This window comes from Oncorhynchus nerka, linkage group LG14 (assembly GCF_034236695.1).
Source record: "Oncorhynchus nerka isolate Pitt River linkage group LG14, Oner_Uvic_2.0, whole genome shotgun sequence".
In the NCBI taxonomy this organism is placed as follows: Eukaryota; Metazoa; Chordata; class Actinopteri; order Salmoniformes; family Salmonidae; genus Oncorhynchus; species Oncorhynchus nerka.
In genome coordinates, this window is record NC_088409.1 from 42,880,236 (window position 1) to 42,893,573 (window position 13,338).

A 13,338-nucleotide genomic window follows, 5' to 3' on the forward strand; every position below is an offset into this window, starting at 1 on the left:
ACCTGTCCTGGCAACAGGTTCCCCACTGAGGGAAGGAGAGGATGGAGGAGGGAGGGAAGGAAGGAAGGAGGGGGGGGGGCTGAAGAAAAGAAGGAGAGGGAGGCAACCTGGGCCTGAGACCAAAGTCACAACGTCTAGGTTGGACATACGTTTTTACACTGCAGCTCTTTACAGAGACATGAGGTTGTGATGTGAGCTGTACCCATCCCTGAGATGGATTGTGATCGAAAGTGAAGCAAGGCCCCAGGAGTACCCCACAAATCACATAAAAGGCCGGGCTGTATGTTGGATCGACCGGGGGTACTGTATTTGTTCTGCTCCCATCTCTCTGTTGGCCGTACTACGCTACATTTTAATAGACTTCTCTGGGAAAATAATGCACGTGGAATAGATTACATGCGGAAGCGGGGGTTTGATCGTCTGTAAATAGGCAATATGAGCAGAGAACACTGGTTCACCAAGTAGGAATCTCAACAAATCCACTCTCACTCACTTTGTTTGGATTTCAAGAGAGGGTAGTTCATTAGAGGACCAATATGAGTTAAACAAATGGGCTCAGAGCAGGACAAATAGAAATGCATGTGGTAGATCTTTATTTTTGAGTAGTTTCCATTAACTTGTGTCCAAATCAAGACATAGAACATACTGTTCTACCTTTCTGAGCAAGGAGGATACACTTCTACAGTACCGTCGAGACTGCATTGACTATAAATAAAGTGAGATATTGAATAGTCAAGAAAGCTGCCACAAGGTGAGAGGGTAGCCTTTCTTCTTATACCTTTGACTCCCCACCTCCCTACATTGGGGTACCTGTGGCTGTCCTGGGCAGTAGGGGGTTAACATGGTGGAGCCCTGAGTTCTCCCATGCAGCTGCACTCATGATTGAAATGAAAACAGCGCAGAATGGGTGCTGTCAGGAGTGTGATATATGACTTGTAATGGGATGTTTCCAGAGCTCCCCTCCCGTCCATATGGCTAGCCTGCCTACAGTCCACATTAGGAGAGAGAGATGCAATACTCAAACATCTGCATAACAGGGCTAAGAGATTCTTAGACACACACAAACACATACTCGCTCAATCGCAGGCAGGGATACACACATGAGCGCACACACACGCATATGTGGGTATGTATGCATGCATGCATACAGTGCATTCGAAAAGTATTCAGGCCCCTTGACTTATCCCCCCCAAAATGACGTTACAGCCTTATTCTGAAATGGATTAAAATACATTTTTCCTGATCAATCTACACATAATACCCCATAATGACAAGGCAAAAATGTATTAAATATAAAAAACATAAATACTTTACTTACATAAGTATTTGGACCTTTTGCTATGAGACTCAAAATTCAGCTCAGGTGCATCCTGTTTCCATTGATCCTCCTTGGGAAGTTTCTACAACTTGATTGGAGTCCACCTGTGGTAAATTAAATTGATGGGGCATGATTTGGAAAGGCACACACCTGTCTATATAAAGGTCCCACAGTTGACAGTGCATGTCAGAGCAAAAACAAAACCATAAGGTCAGAGAAACTGTCTGTAGAGCACCGAGACAGGATTGGGTCGAGGCACGGATCTGGGAAAGGGTACCAAAAAATGTCTGCAGCATTGAAGGTCCCAAAGAGCACAGCAGCCTCCGTCATTCTTAAATGGAAAAAGTTTGGAACCACAAAGACTCTTCCTAGAGCTGGCCGCCCGGCTAAACTGAGCCATCGGGGGAGAAGGGCCTTGGTCAGGGAGGTGACCAAAGTCCCGATGATCACTCTGATATAGCTCCAGAGTTCCTCTGTGAAGATGGGAGAACCTTCCAGAAGGACAACCATCTCTGCAGCACTCCACCAATCAGGCCTTCATGGTAGAGTGGCCAGATGGAAGCCACTTCTGAGTAAAAGACACATGACAGCCCACTTGGAGTTTGTCAAAAGGCACATAAAGACTCTCAGACCATGAGAAACAAGATTCTCTGGTCTGATGAAACCAAGATTGAACTCTTTGTCCTGAATGCCAAGCGTCACGTATGGAGGAAACCTGGCACCAACCCTATGGTGAAGCATAGTGGTGGCAGCATCATGCTGTGGGGATGTTTTTCAGAGGCAGGGACTGGGAGACTAGTCGGGATCGAGGGAAAGATGAACGGAGCAAAGTACAGAGAGATCCTTGATGAAGTCCTGAGCGCTCCGGAGCAGGTTCTCAGATTGGTGCGAAGATTCACCTTCCAACAGGACAACGACCCTAAGCACACAACCAAGACATCCAACCTGACAGAGCTTGAGAGGACCTGCAGAGAAGAATGGGAGAAACTCCCCAAATACAGATGTGCCAAGCTCGTAGTGTCATACCAAAGAAGACTCAAGACTGTAATCACTGTCAAAGGTGCTTCAACAAAGTACTAAACTAAAATGGCGCTGACAGAGAGGGATGCCTCACTTCTAATCCTTAGGAAACTTTGCAGTACTTTGTTTTTTTATTTATTATTTCTTACGTTGTTAGCCCAGAATATCTTAGTGTTATTACTGTCACACCCTGATCTGTTTCACCAGTCTTTGTGCTGGTCTCCACTCCCTTCCAGGAGTCGTCCATCCTCCCCATTATCCCCAGTGTATTATACCTGTGCTCTCTGTTTGTCTGTTGTCAGTTTGTTTTGTTCATCAAGCCTACCAGCGTTTTTCCCCTTACTCCTGTCTTTTTCTAGTTCCTGTTTTCTAGTTTTCCCAGTTCTATACGTTGTCACACCTGGGGCGGCAGGGTAGCCTAGTGGTTTGAGCGTTGGACTAGTAACCGGAAGGTTGCAAGTTCAAATCCCCGAGCTGACAAGGTACAACTCTGTCGTTCTGCCCCTGAACAAGCAGTAACCCACTGTTCCTAGGCCGTCATCGAAAATAAGAATTTGTTCTTAACTGACGTGCCTAGTTAAATAAAGGTATAATATATTTTTTAAACACCACCCTGGATTATTGATCTCTGTCTGCCCTGTCCCCGAGACTGTCTGCCGTTCTGTACCGTATGGACTCTGATCTGGATTACTGACCTGTTGTTTTGCCTGCATCCTGTTCTAGTAATAAACTTTTGTTACTTAAACACTGTCTGCATCTTGGTCTTCTCCTGAAACATGGTAATTACATACAGCCGGGAAGAACTATTGGATATCAGAGCGGAATCAATTTAATTGCACTACGACAGGGAATATGACTTTCCCGACGCAAATCCTTTGTCCGCAGCACTCAAGACATTTGAACTGATTCCAGATTCCAATCGGAATCCACGCTTCAATATTGTTTTGATCACGCTGACTGGGATATGTTCCGGGTAGCCTCAGAGAATAATATTGACGTATACGCTGATTCGGTGAGTGAGTTTATAAGGAAGTGTATAGGAGATGTTGTACCCACTGTGACTAATTAAACCTACCGTAACCAAAAACCGTGGCTAGATGGCTACATTCGCGCTAAACTGAAAGTGCGTACCACCGCATTTAACCATGGAAAGGCAAGTGGGAATATAGCAGAATACAAACAGAGTAGTCATTCCCTCTCCAAGGCAATCAAACAAGTAAAATGTCAGTATAGAGACAAAGTGGAGTCATAAGATGTATGTGGCAGGGTCTACAGACAATCACGGACTACAAAAGGAAAACTAGCCATATCCTGGATACAGACGTCTTGCTTCCAGACAAACTAAACACCTTCTTTCCCCACTTTGAGGATAATACAGTGCCACCGACGCAAGGCTGCCGGCCCAGACGGCATCCCTAGCCATGACCTCCGAGCATTTGCAGACCAGCTGGCTGGTGTGTTTACGGACATATTCAATCTTTCCCTATCCCAGTCTGTTGTCCCCACATGCTTCAAGATGGCCACAATTGTTCCTGTACCCAAGAATGCAAAGGTAACTGAACTAGATGACTATCGCACCGTAGCACTCACTTCTGTCCTCATGCAGTGCTTTGAGAGACTAGTTAAGGATCATATCACATTCACCCTACCTGTCACCCTAGACCCACTTCAATTTGCTTACCTCTCCAATTGGTCCACAGACAATGCAATTGCCATCACACTGCACCCTGCCCTGTCCCATCTGGACAAGAGGAATACCTATGTAAGAATGCTGTTCATTGACTATAGCTCAGCATTAAACACCATAGTACTCTCCAAGCTCATCATTAAGCTTGAGGCCATGGGTCTCAAACCCGCGCTGTGCAATTGGGTCCTGGACTTGCTGACGGGCTGCTGCTGGGTGGTGAAGGTAGGAAATAACATCTCCACTTCGCTGATTCTCAACACTGCGGGACCACAAGGGTGCGTGCTCAGTCCCCTCCTGTACTCCCTGTTCACCAATGACTGTGTGGCCAAGCACACCAACTCAATCACAAAGTTTGCAGACAACACCACAGTAGTAGGCTTGATTACCAACAACGAAGAGACAGCCTACACCAGCCTCAGCGTCAACAGTGAAGAGGCAACTCCGGGATACTGTCCAGTGTCTGTGTTGTTATTTTGCTCATCTTAATCTTTTCTTTTTATTGGCCAGTCTGAGATATTGCTTTTTCTTTGCAACTCTGCCTAGAAAGCCAGCAACCCGGAGTCGCCTCTTCACTGTTGACGTTGAGACTGGTGTTTTGCGGGTACTATTTAATGAAGCTGCCAGTTGAGAACTTGTGAGACACTCTAATGTACTTGTCCTCTTGCGCAGTTGTGCACCAGGGCCTCCCAATCCTCTTTCTATTCTGGTTAGAGCCCGTTTGCACTGTTCTGTGAAGGGAGTTGTACACAGCATTGTACGAGATCTTCAGTTTCTTGGCAATTTCTCGCATGGAATAGCCTTCATTTCTCAGAACAAGAATAGACTGACAAGTTTCAGAAGAAAGCTCTTTGTTTCTGGCCATTTTGAACCTGTAATTGAACCCACAAATGCTGATGCTCCAGATATTCAACTAGTCTAACAATGGCCAGTTTTATTGCTTCTTTAATTAGGACAACAGTTTTCAGCTGTGCTGACAAAGGCAAAATGGTTTTCTAATGATCAATTAGACTTTTAAAATGATAAACTTGGATTAGCTAATACAACGTGCCATTGGAACACAGGAGTGATGGTTGCTGATACTGGGCCTCTGTACACCTATGCAGATATTCTATTAAAAATCAGCCGTTTCCAGCTACAATAGTCATTTACAATATTAACAATGTCTACACTGTATTTCTGATCAATTTGATGTTAGTTTAATGGACAAAAAATGTGATTTTCTTTCAAAAACAAGGTCATTTCTAAGTAACCCCAAACTTTTGAACGTTAGTGTATGTATGTAGTAAAAACACACACGTCTCTCCTCCTGCTGGGTCTAGTTCCTCCCTCTTCACTATAAGCAGACACACTTGACTCCTGTCTTTGAACCCAGTCAACAGAGAGATGCTGAGCAGGTTAATGTCTCTCCAGAGAGGCTACTCTGTCTGGGGCCTAACAACTGTATGAGAGCCATGGGAAACACTCCCCAACACACACATACAGACACACAGATAAACAGACACACACACATGCACGTACACATGCATGTGCAGACACTCACATAACAAACACTGCTTGTGCAGTAGTAATGTAGCAAAATAATGTAATGTAGCAAAATTCTGCTATATTCCCAATCATGATTAAGTCACAAAGGGACTCCTTCAGTGTCTCAGTCTACTCTTATCAGCACTATTTTCTCCAACGTCCAAGGTCACAACAAACCTATCCTGTCCATGAGGCCTTTCACCTTTCTACTGTTCTGGGGTCAGCGAAAGTGAAAGACAATTCACCATCACCGACCTCCTGGCTGTGTGTCTCTACACACTATTACAATGTCATTACTGCAGAAGCCATGGGCTCGGCACATTCTAAAGCCTCAGCCATGGAAGTTTAGGGCCATGTCTCAAATGGCACCCTGTTTCCTTTATAGTGCTCTACTTTGAGCATAAGGCCATAGGGCTCTGGTGAAAAGTAGCACACATTATAGTGAATAGGATCTCATTTGGAATGCACACTGTAAGCCTCAGCCATGAAAGTCTCGATCTTACTAATATCCATAATGCTCTGGGTGGCTCCAGCGGTGAGGCGGCCCACTCCGGAGAGAGAGAGCGCAGGCGGAAAGTTGGCAGCCGCGGCGCGACGGGAGCGGGTCCAGAAACAAGGGATGAAAAAACAAAGGAGAGAGAAGGAGAGAGAGGGAGACTTCTGCCTTGCAAAATCAAGCCTGGTGTGCTTTGATGGAGCAATCAGGCCAAGGCAGAGCCCTAGAACTAGAGTCTCAGTGGACGTTCTGTAAATCAGTTCAATGGGATTCCACAGAGAAGGGCGAAGATGGATGGAACTCCAGGGGCTTGTAAGAGAGAGAGAGATAACTATCCTTCCCTCCCTCCTTCCCTTCTTTCGCTCCACCTCCACCTCTGTCTTCTCCCTCTCATCCTCTGTCAGCGTATTGTACTGTAGGAACCTGATCACATTCAAACATCCTGGCTAGTGGCTAGTAGTGGCCGGAGACTTTAATGCACAGAAACTTAAACCCGTTTTACCTCATTTCTACCGGCATGTTAAATGTGCAACCAGAGGAAAAATAACTCTAGACCACCTTTACTCCACACACAGAGATGTGTACAAAGCTCTCCCTCACCCTCCAATTGGCAAATCTGACCATATATCTATCCTCCTGATTCCTGCTTACAAGCAAAAACTAAAGCAGGAAGCACCAGTGACTCGGTCAATAAAGAAGTGGTCAGATGAAGCAGATGCTAAGCTACAGGACTGTTTTGCTAGCACAGATTGAAATATGTTCTGGGATTCTTCCGATGGCATTGAGGAGTACACCACATCAGCCACTGGCTTCATCAATAAGTGCATCGATGGCGTCGTCCCCACAGTGACTGTACGTACATACCCCAATCAGAAGCTATGGATTTTATGTGTTTATGTGTCAGGGGGCTAGGGTCAGTTTGTTATATCTGGAGTACTTCTCCTGTCTTATCCGGTGTCCTGTGTGAATTTAAGTATGCTCTCTCTAATTCTCTCTTTCTTTCTCTCTCTCGGAGGACCTGAGCCCTAGGACCATGCCTCAGGACTACCTGGCATGATGACTCCTTGCTGTCCCCAGTCCACCTGGCCGTGCTGCTGCTCCAGTTTCAACTGTTCTGCCTGCGACTATGGAACACTGACCTGTTCACCGGACGTGCTACCTGTCCCAGACCGGCTGTTTTCAACTCTCTAGAGACAGCAGGAGCGGTAGAGAAACTTTGAATGATTGGCTATGAAAAACCAACTGACAATTACTCCTGAGATGCTGACTTGCTGCACCCTCGACAACTACTGTGATTATTATTATTTGACCATGCTGGTCATTTATGAACATTTGAACATCTTGGCCATGTTCTGTTCTAATCTCCACCTGGCACAGCCAGAAGAGGACTGGCCACCCCTCATAGCCTGGTTCCTCTCTAGGTTTCTTCCTAGGTTTTGGCCTTTCTAGGGAGTTTTTCCTAGTCACCGTGCTTCAACCACCTGCATTGTTTGCTGTTTGGGGTTTTAGACTGGGTTTCTGTACAGCACTTTGAGATATCAGCTGATGTAAGAAGGGCTATATAAATACATTTGATTTGATTTGATTACCGCCAACATTCCCACTGAGCTAAAGGGTAGAGCTGCCTCTTTCAAAGAGCGGGACTCTAACCCGGACGCTTATAAGAAATCCTGCGAGGCCCTCAGACGAACCATCAAACAGGCAAAGCTTCAATACAGGACTAAGATTGAATCGGACTACACTGGCTCGGACTACACTGGCTGCTTGTCGGATGTGGCAGGGCTTGCAAACTATTCAAAACTACAAAGGGAAGCACAGCCGCGAGCTGCCCAGTTACAAGAGTACCAGACGAGCTAAATTACACACTGACGCATGCATGAGAGCATCAGCTGCTCTGGCTGACTGTGTGATCCCGCTCTTCGTAGCCGATGTGAGTAAGACCTTTAAACAGATCAACATTCACAAGGCAGCCGGGCCAGACAGATTAACAGGACGTGTACTCCGAGCATGCGCTGACCAACTGGCAAGTGTCTTCACTTACATTTTCAGTGGTAAGGGTAGCTAACAACACATCTGCCACGCTGATCCTCAACACGGGGGCCCCTCAGGGGTTTGTGCTCAGTCCCCTCCTGTACTCCCTGTTCACTCATAACTCCATGGCCAGGCACGACTCCAACACCATCATTAAGTTTGCCGACAACACAACAGTGGTACGCCTGATCACCGACAACGAAGAGACAGCCTATAGGGAGGAGGTCAGAGACCTGGCCGTGTGGTGCCAGGATAACAACCTCTCCCTCAATGTGATCAAGACAAAGGAGATGATTGTTGACTACAGGAAAAGGAGGACAGAGCATGCCCTCATTCTCATCAACGGGGCTGTAGTGGAGCAGGTTCCTTGGTGTCCACATCACCAACAAACTATCATGGTCCAAACGCACCAAGACAGTCGTGAAGAGGGCACGACAGAGCCTATTCCCCCTCAGGAGACTGAAAAGATTTGGCATGGGCCATCAGATCCTCAAAAAGTAATACAGTCGCACCATCGAGAGCATCCTGACCCAGTACATCACTGGGGCCAAGCTTCCTGCCATCCAGGACCTTTATACCAGGCGGTGTCAGAGGAAGGCCCTAAAAAGACTCCAGCAACCCTGGTCATAGACTGCATGGCAAGTGGTACCAGAGCACCAAATCTAGTTCCAAAAGGCTTTTTAACAGCTTCTACCCCCAAGCCATAAGAGTCCTAAACAGCTAATTAAATGGCTACCTAGACTATTGCATAGCCTCGCTACTGTTATTTTACTGCCGCTTATATTAATTATTAATTAATATTTATTTATTACTTATCTATTTTTTACTAACACTTCATTTTCTTTAATCAGCATTGTTGGTTAAGGGCTTGTAAGTAAGCATTTCACTGTTGTATTCGGGCGCATGTGACAAATAACATTTGATTTGATTTAGTACTGGGGTTGGAATAGCATGACAGATTAGCGTAGGGGTTTGTGGTCCTCCTTCACTACTTGACATCATATTTTTTCCTCATCTACCTCCTCCTCCTCAATTCCTAAGTACTAGAGTAGAGAGCCAAAATAATGTAAAAAATTGTCACTGACCCAATATTTTTGGAGATCACTGTATATGTTATTACATTGATTAGATTAGAAAGTGAATATGTGTGATGGTGGGTGTGCCTGTGTTTGCATGTCTGTGTTTCTGTTTCTTTTTTAGGGGGGGGGGGGTAAGCTCCCCTGAAACAAAGATTACCTTGCATTAGATTATTCACTTAGAAAAAAGGGTTCCAAAATGGCTTTGGCTATCCCCATAGGAGAACCCTTTTTTGTTTCAGGTAGAACTATTTTGGGTTCCATGTAAAAACCCATGTAAAAACCCTCTGGGGAAAGGGTTCTACCTGGAACCCAATAGGGTTCTACCTGGAAACAAAAGGGTTCTTCCTGAAACCAAAAAGGTTATTTAAAGGGCTCTCCTATGGGGACAGCCGAAGAAACCTTTTAGGTTCTAGATAGCACCTTTTTTTCTAAGAGTGTAGGCCTTAGAAATAGGCCTTAGAAATAAACACTTCTATCCCCAGTGTGTCTGTATCTATGGCTTCAGTTTGTTATATTGTGACTAATACATACAGAACTTGTTTTGAGAGCGTTGCTGTTGCGGCATGAAATCTGATTACATGGAATTTGGACCAGTGAGACAACAGCTGGATTTCAAGGAGAAATGGCGTATGAGTATGTAAGTCCATAAGTACATAAGTGTTTCCTTGGATTGTAAATTTACCATCTAGTCATGTTGTATATTGTTGATAATGTTTTTGTATTTGATTGATGAATAATTTACGATTAAGGGACAATTAATTATTTAAACTCCTAAAACAACCATTATGGTGTGCTTTGGCTTTTGAGGATATCAAGTCAGAGCCATTATTCATAATGTCACGATCGTCGTAATGATGAGACCAAGGCGCAGCGTGAGTAGAGTTCCACGTAATTTTAATAAACCGAAACTCACTGAACAAAAACAACAAACAACCAAACGAAACGTGAAGCTACTGTTGTGCACTCAAGGAACTAAATGTAGACAAGATCCCACAACAGAAAGTCCAAAGGTGCGGACTCCCGGCCGCAAACCTGAACCTATAGGGGAGGGTCTGGGTGGGCATCTACCCTCGGTGGCGGCTCCGGTTTGCGGCGTAGTCCCTGCTCCCAACACTGATCCCTCCGCTTCTATAGAACCGAACCGTGGATCATCGCCGCTGGAGGCTCTGGACTGCAGCTCGTCGGTGAAGACTGGACTGCAGCTAGTGCCGGAGGCCCCGGGCTGGGGACCGTCGCCGGAGGCCCCGGGCTGTGGACCGTCGCCGGAGGCGCCGGACTGTGGACCGTCGCCAGAGGCTCCGGACTGTGGACCGTCGCCGGAGGCTCCGGACTGTGGAACGTCGCCGGAAGCTCCGGACTGTGGAACGTCGCCGGAAGCTCCGGACTGTGGAACGTCGCCGAAAGCTCTGGACTGTGGACCGTCGCCAGAGGCTCCCGACTGTGGACCGTCGCCAGAGGCTCCGGACTGTGGAACGTCGCCGGAGGCTCCAGACTGTGGAACGTCGCCGGAAGCTCTGGACTGTGGAGGCGCACTGGAGGCCTGATGCGTGGGACCGGTACAGGTGGCACCGGGCTGATGACACACACCTCAGGGCGAGTGCGGGGAAGAGGCACAGGACGTACTGGACTGTGGAGGCGCAATGGAGGCTTGATGCTTGGGACTGGTACAAGTGGCACATGGCTGATGACACACACCTCAGGGCGAGTGCGGGGAAGAGGCACAGGACGTACTGGACTGTGGAGGCGCACTGGAGGCCTGATGCGTGGTGCCGGCACTGGTGGTACCGGGCTGATGACACGCACCTCAGGGCGAGTGCGAGGAGCAGGCACAGGACGTACTGGACCGTGATGGCCCAATGGAGGTCTGGAGTATAGAGTTGGAACACTGCGTCCTGGCTGGATGCTCACTTTAGCTCGACAAGTGCGGGGCGCTGGAACAGGACGCACTGGGCTGTGAAGGCGTACTGGCGATGTAGTACGTAGAGCCGGCGCAGGATATCCTGGTCCAAAGAGGTGTACTGGAGACCAGGAGCGCTGAGCTGGCAAAACCCGTCCTGGCTGGATTCCCACTCTAGCGCGGCAAATGCGGGGAGCTGGAACAGAGCACACCGGGCTGTGAATGCGCACTGGAGACACCCTGCATAACACGGTGCCTGACCAGTCACACACTCCCCATGGTAAGCACGGGGAGTTGGCTCAGGTCTGAACCCTGTCTCTGCCAATCCCCCCGTGCGCCTCCCCAAACTTTTTTGGGGCTGCCTCTCGTGCTTGCCTTGTTGATATAACTCCTCGCTTTCTCTGCCTCTATCTCCTCCTTAGGACGGCGATACTCCCCGGCCTGCGTCCAGGGTCCTTTTCCATCCAGGATCTCCTCCAAGTCCACTCCTCCTGTACATGCTGCTTGGTCCATTTTTGGTGGGATCTTCTGTCACAATCGTCGTAATGATGAGACCAAGGCACAGCGTAAGTAGAGTTCCACATAATTTTAATAAACTGAAACTCACTGAACAAAAACAACCAAACGAAACGTGAAGCTACTGTTGTGCACTCAAGGAACTAAATGTAGACAAGATCCCACAACAGAAAGTGGGATAAAGGGCTGCCTAAGTATGATTCCCAATCAGAGACAACGATAGACAGCTGCCTCTGATTGGGAACCACACTCGGCCACAAACAAAGAAATAGACAACATAGAATGTACACAAAATAGAATGCACAAAACTAGAGTACCCACCCTAGTCACACCCTAACCTAACCAAAATATATAGAAAAACAGGGATATCTAAGGTCAGGGTGTGACACATAAGGTGTCTTCAAATAGGAGTGTTGATCATAATTAATAATATTATATGGACGGGGCGCCTGATCCTAGATCAGCACTCCTACTCTGAGATGGCTTTCAGGAATTACCACAAAAAACAAACAAACAATCTATTTCGATTTCCATGGCATAAGCCTTGACAACACATAAACAGTTCTTACTGTTGAGTGACGTGTACCCCAGCACATTGACTGATACTATTTCACACAAGCAGTAGTTTGGGCTGTTTACTTGGAGAAAACACTATTACCCCACACTTCAAATCCCTCCATTTTTGCCAAAGAGGAGATTTGCTTTCCATCCCTGGGAGCATTGAGATGATGTCATTCTCTGAGACTTTCCATAGCCCCAAATGATCCCTTAACCTCAGGCATTTCAGTGTGTTTCTGCTACCAGGCATTCTCTCTCAAAAGGGCGCTAAACGCTAACCTCTCGCACCTGAAAATGAGCTAGTGGAAACAGATCTCTCAGATAACAGTGTATATTCACTGATTGCTGTCTTATCTTTTCATTCAGGGTTGGTGTGTCAACAATGGGTGGAACTATGGGTTTATGGGAGATGTTCTTGTAGATGGGTCAGGTGTTGGGCTAGATAAGAGCTGCCATGAGCTGAGGTGAGCTTTGGTGTTGACGTGAACTTGATAATATTGTTCTGACTCAATGGAATATTTTTTTTCCCCCTCAAAAAGTTAGAGAAAATCAAAATAAGTGTTACACAAAATAGAGGAAGTGATCAAAAATGATGAATTAATAAGTTATGACGATTTCTGGCATACTTGTGGATTCAGTTATATAGTGTTATATGAGCCCTGCTCACAGCGAAAAGTGCCAACTGCAAACAGACCCTCATTGGCAAAGTAGCCTCCTCATGATACTGAATCTGACTACAGACAACTCTTTTCTCATTGGTTGTGCAGTGAGCGACTCATTTTGAATACAAAGTGATTCATCATTCTCACAGCAGGGCTAAGAAGAGCCGCTCAGAGGTTCCTTCTCCAATACACCGGTCCATGGGAGGACAGGTGTATTTTTATTATGTCTCTTAAATTGCTATGACTTCACTAGTCAGGGGGTTAACCTGTTGGGAGAGTAGCTCCTTAATGACTGTGAGACAGAGTCCAACCGGGATCTACAGCACGTTCCCTTACGCCTTCAGGCAGACAGACCATGGGCCTAAAAACCATATGTTACATCATTACAGGCCAGTCCTCCCAAGTCTCAACGCCCAGCCCCTAATCATAACCACACACAGACATACATACACACACAAATATATATATATTCTCTCTCACTCTCACTCTCTCACTCACATATATATATATATATATTCTCTCACACACACTCACTCACTCACACACACAT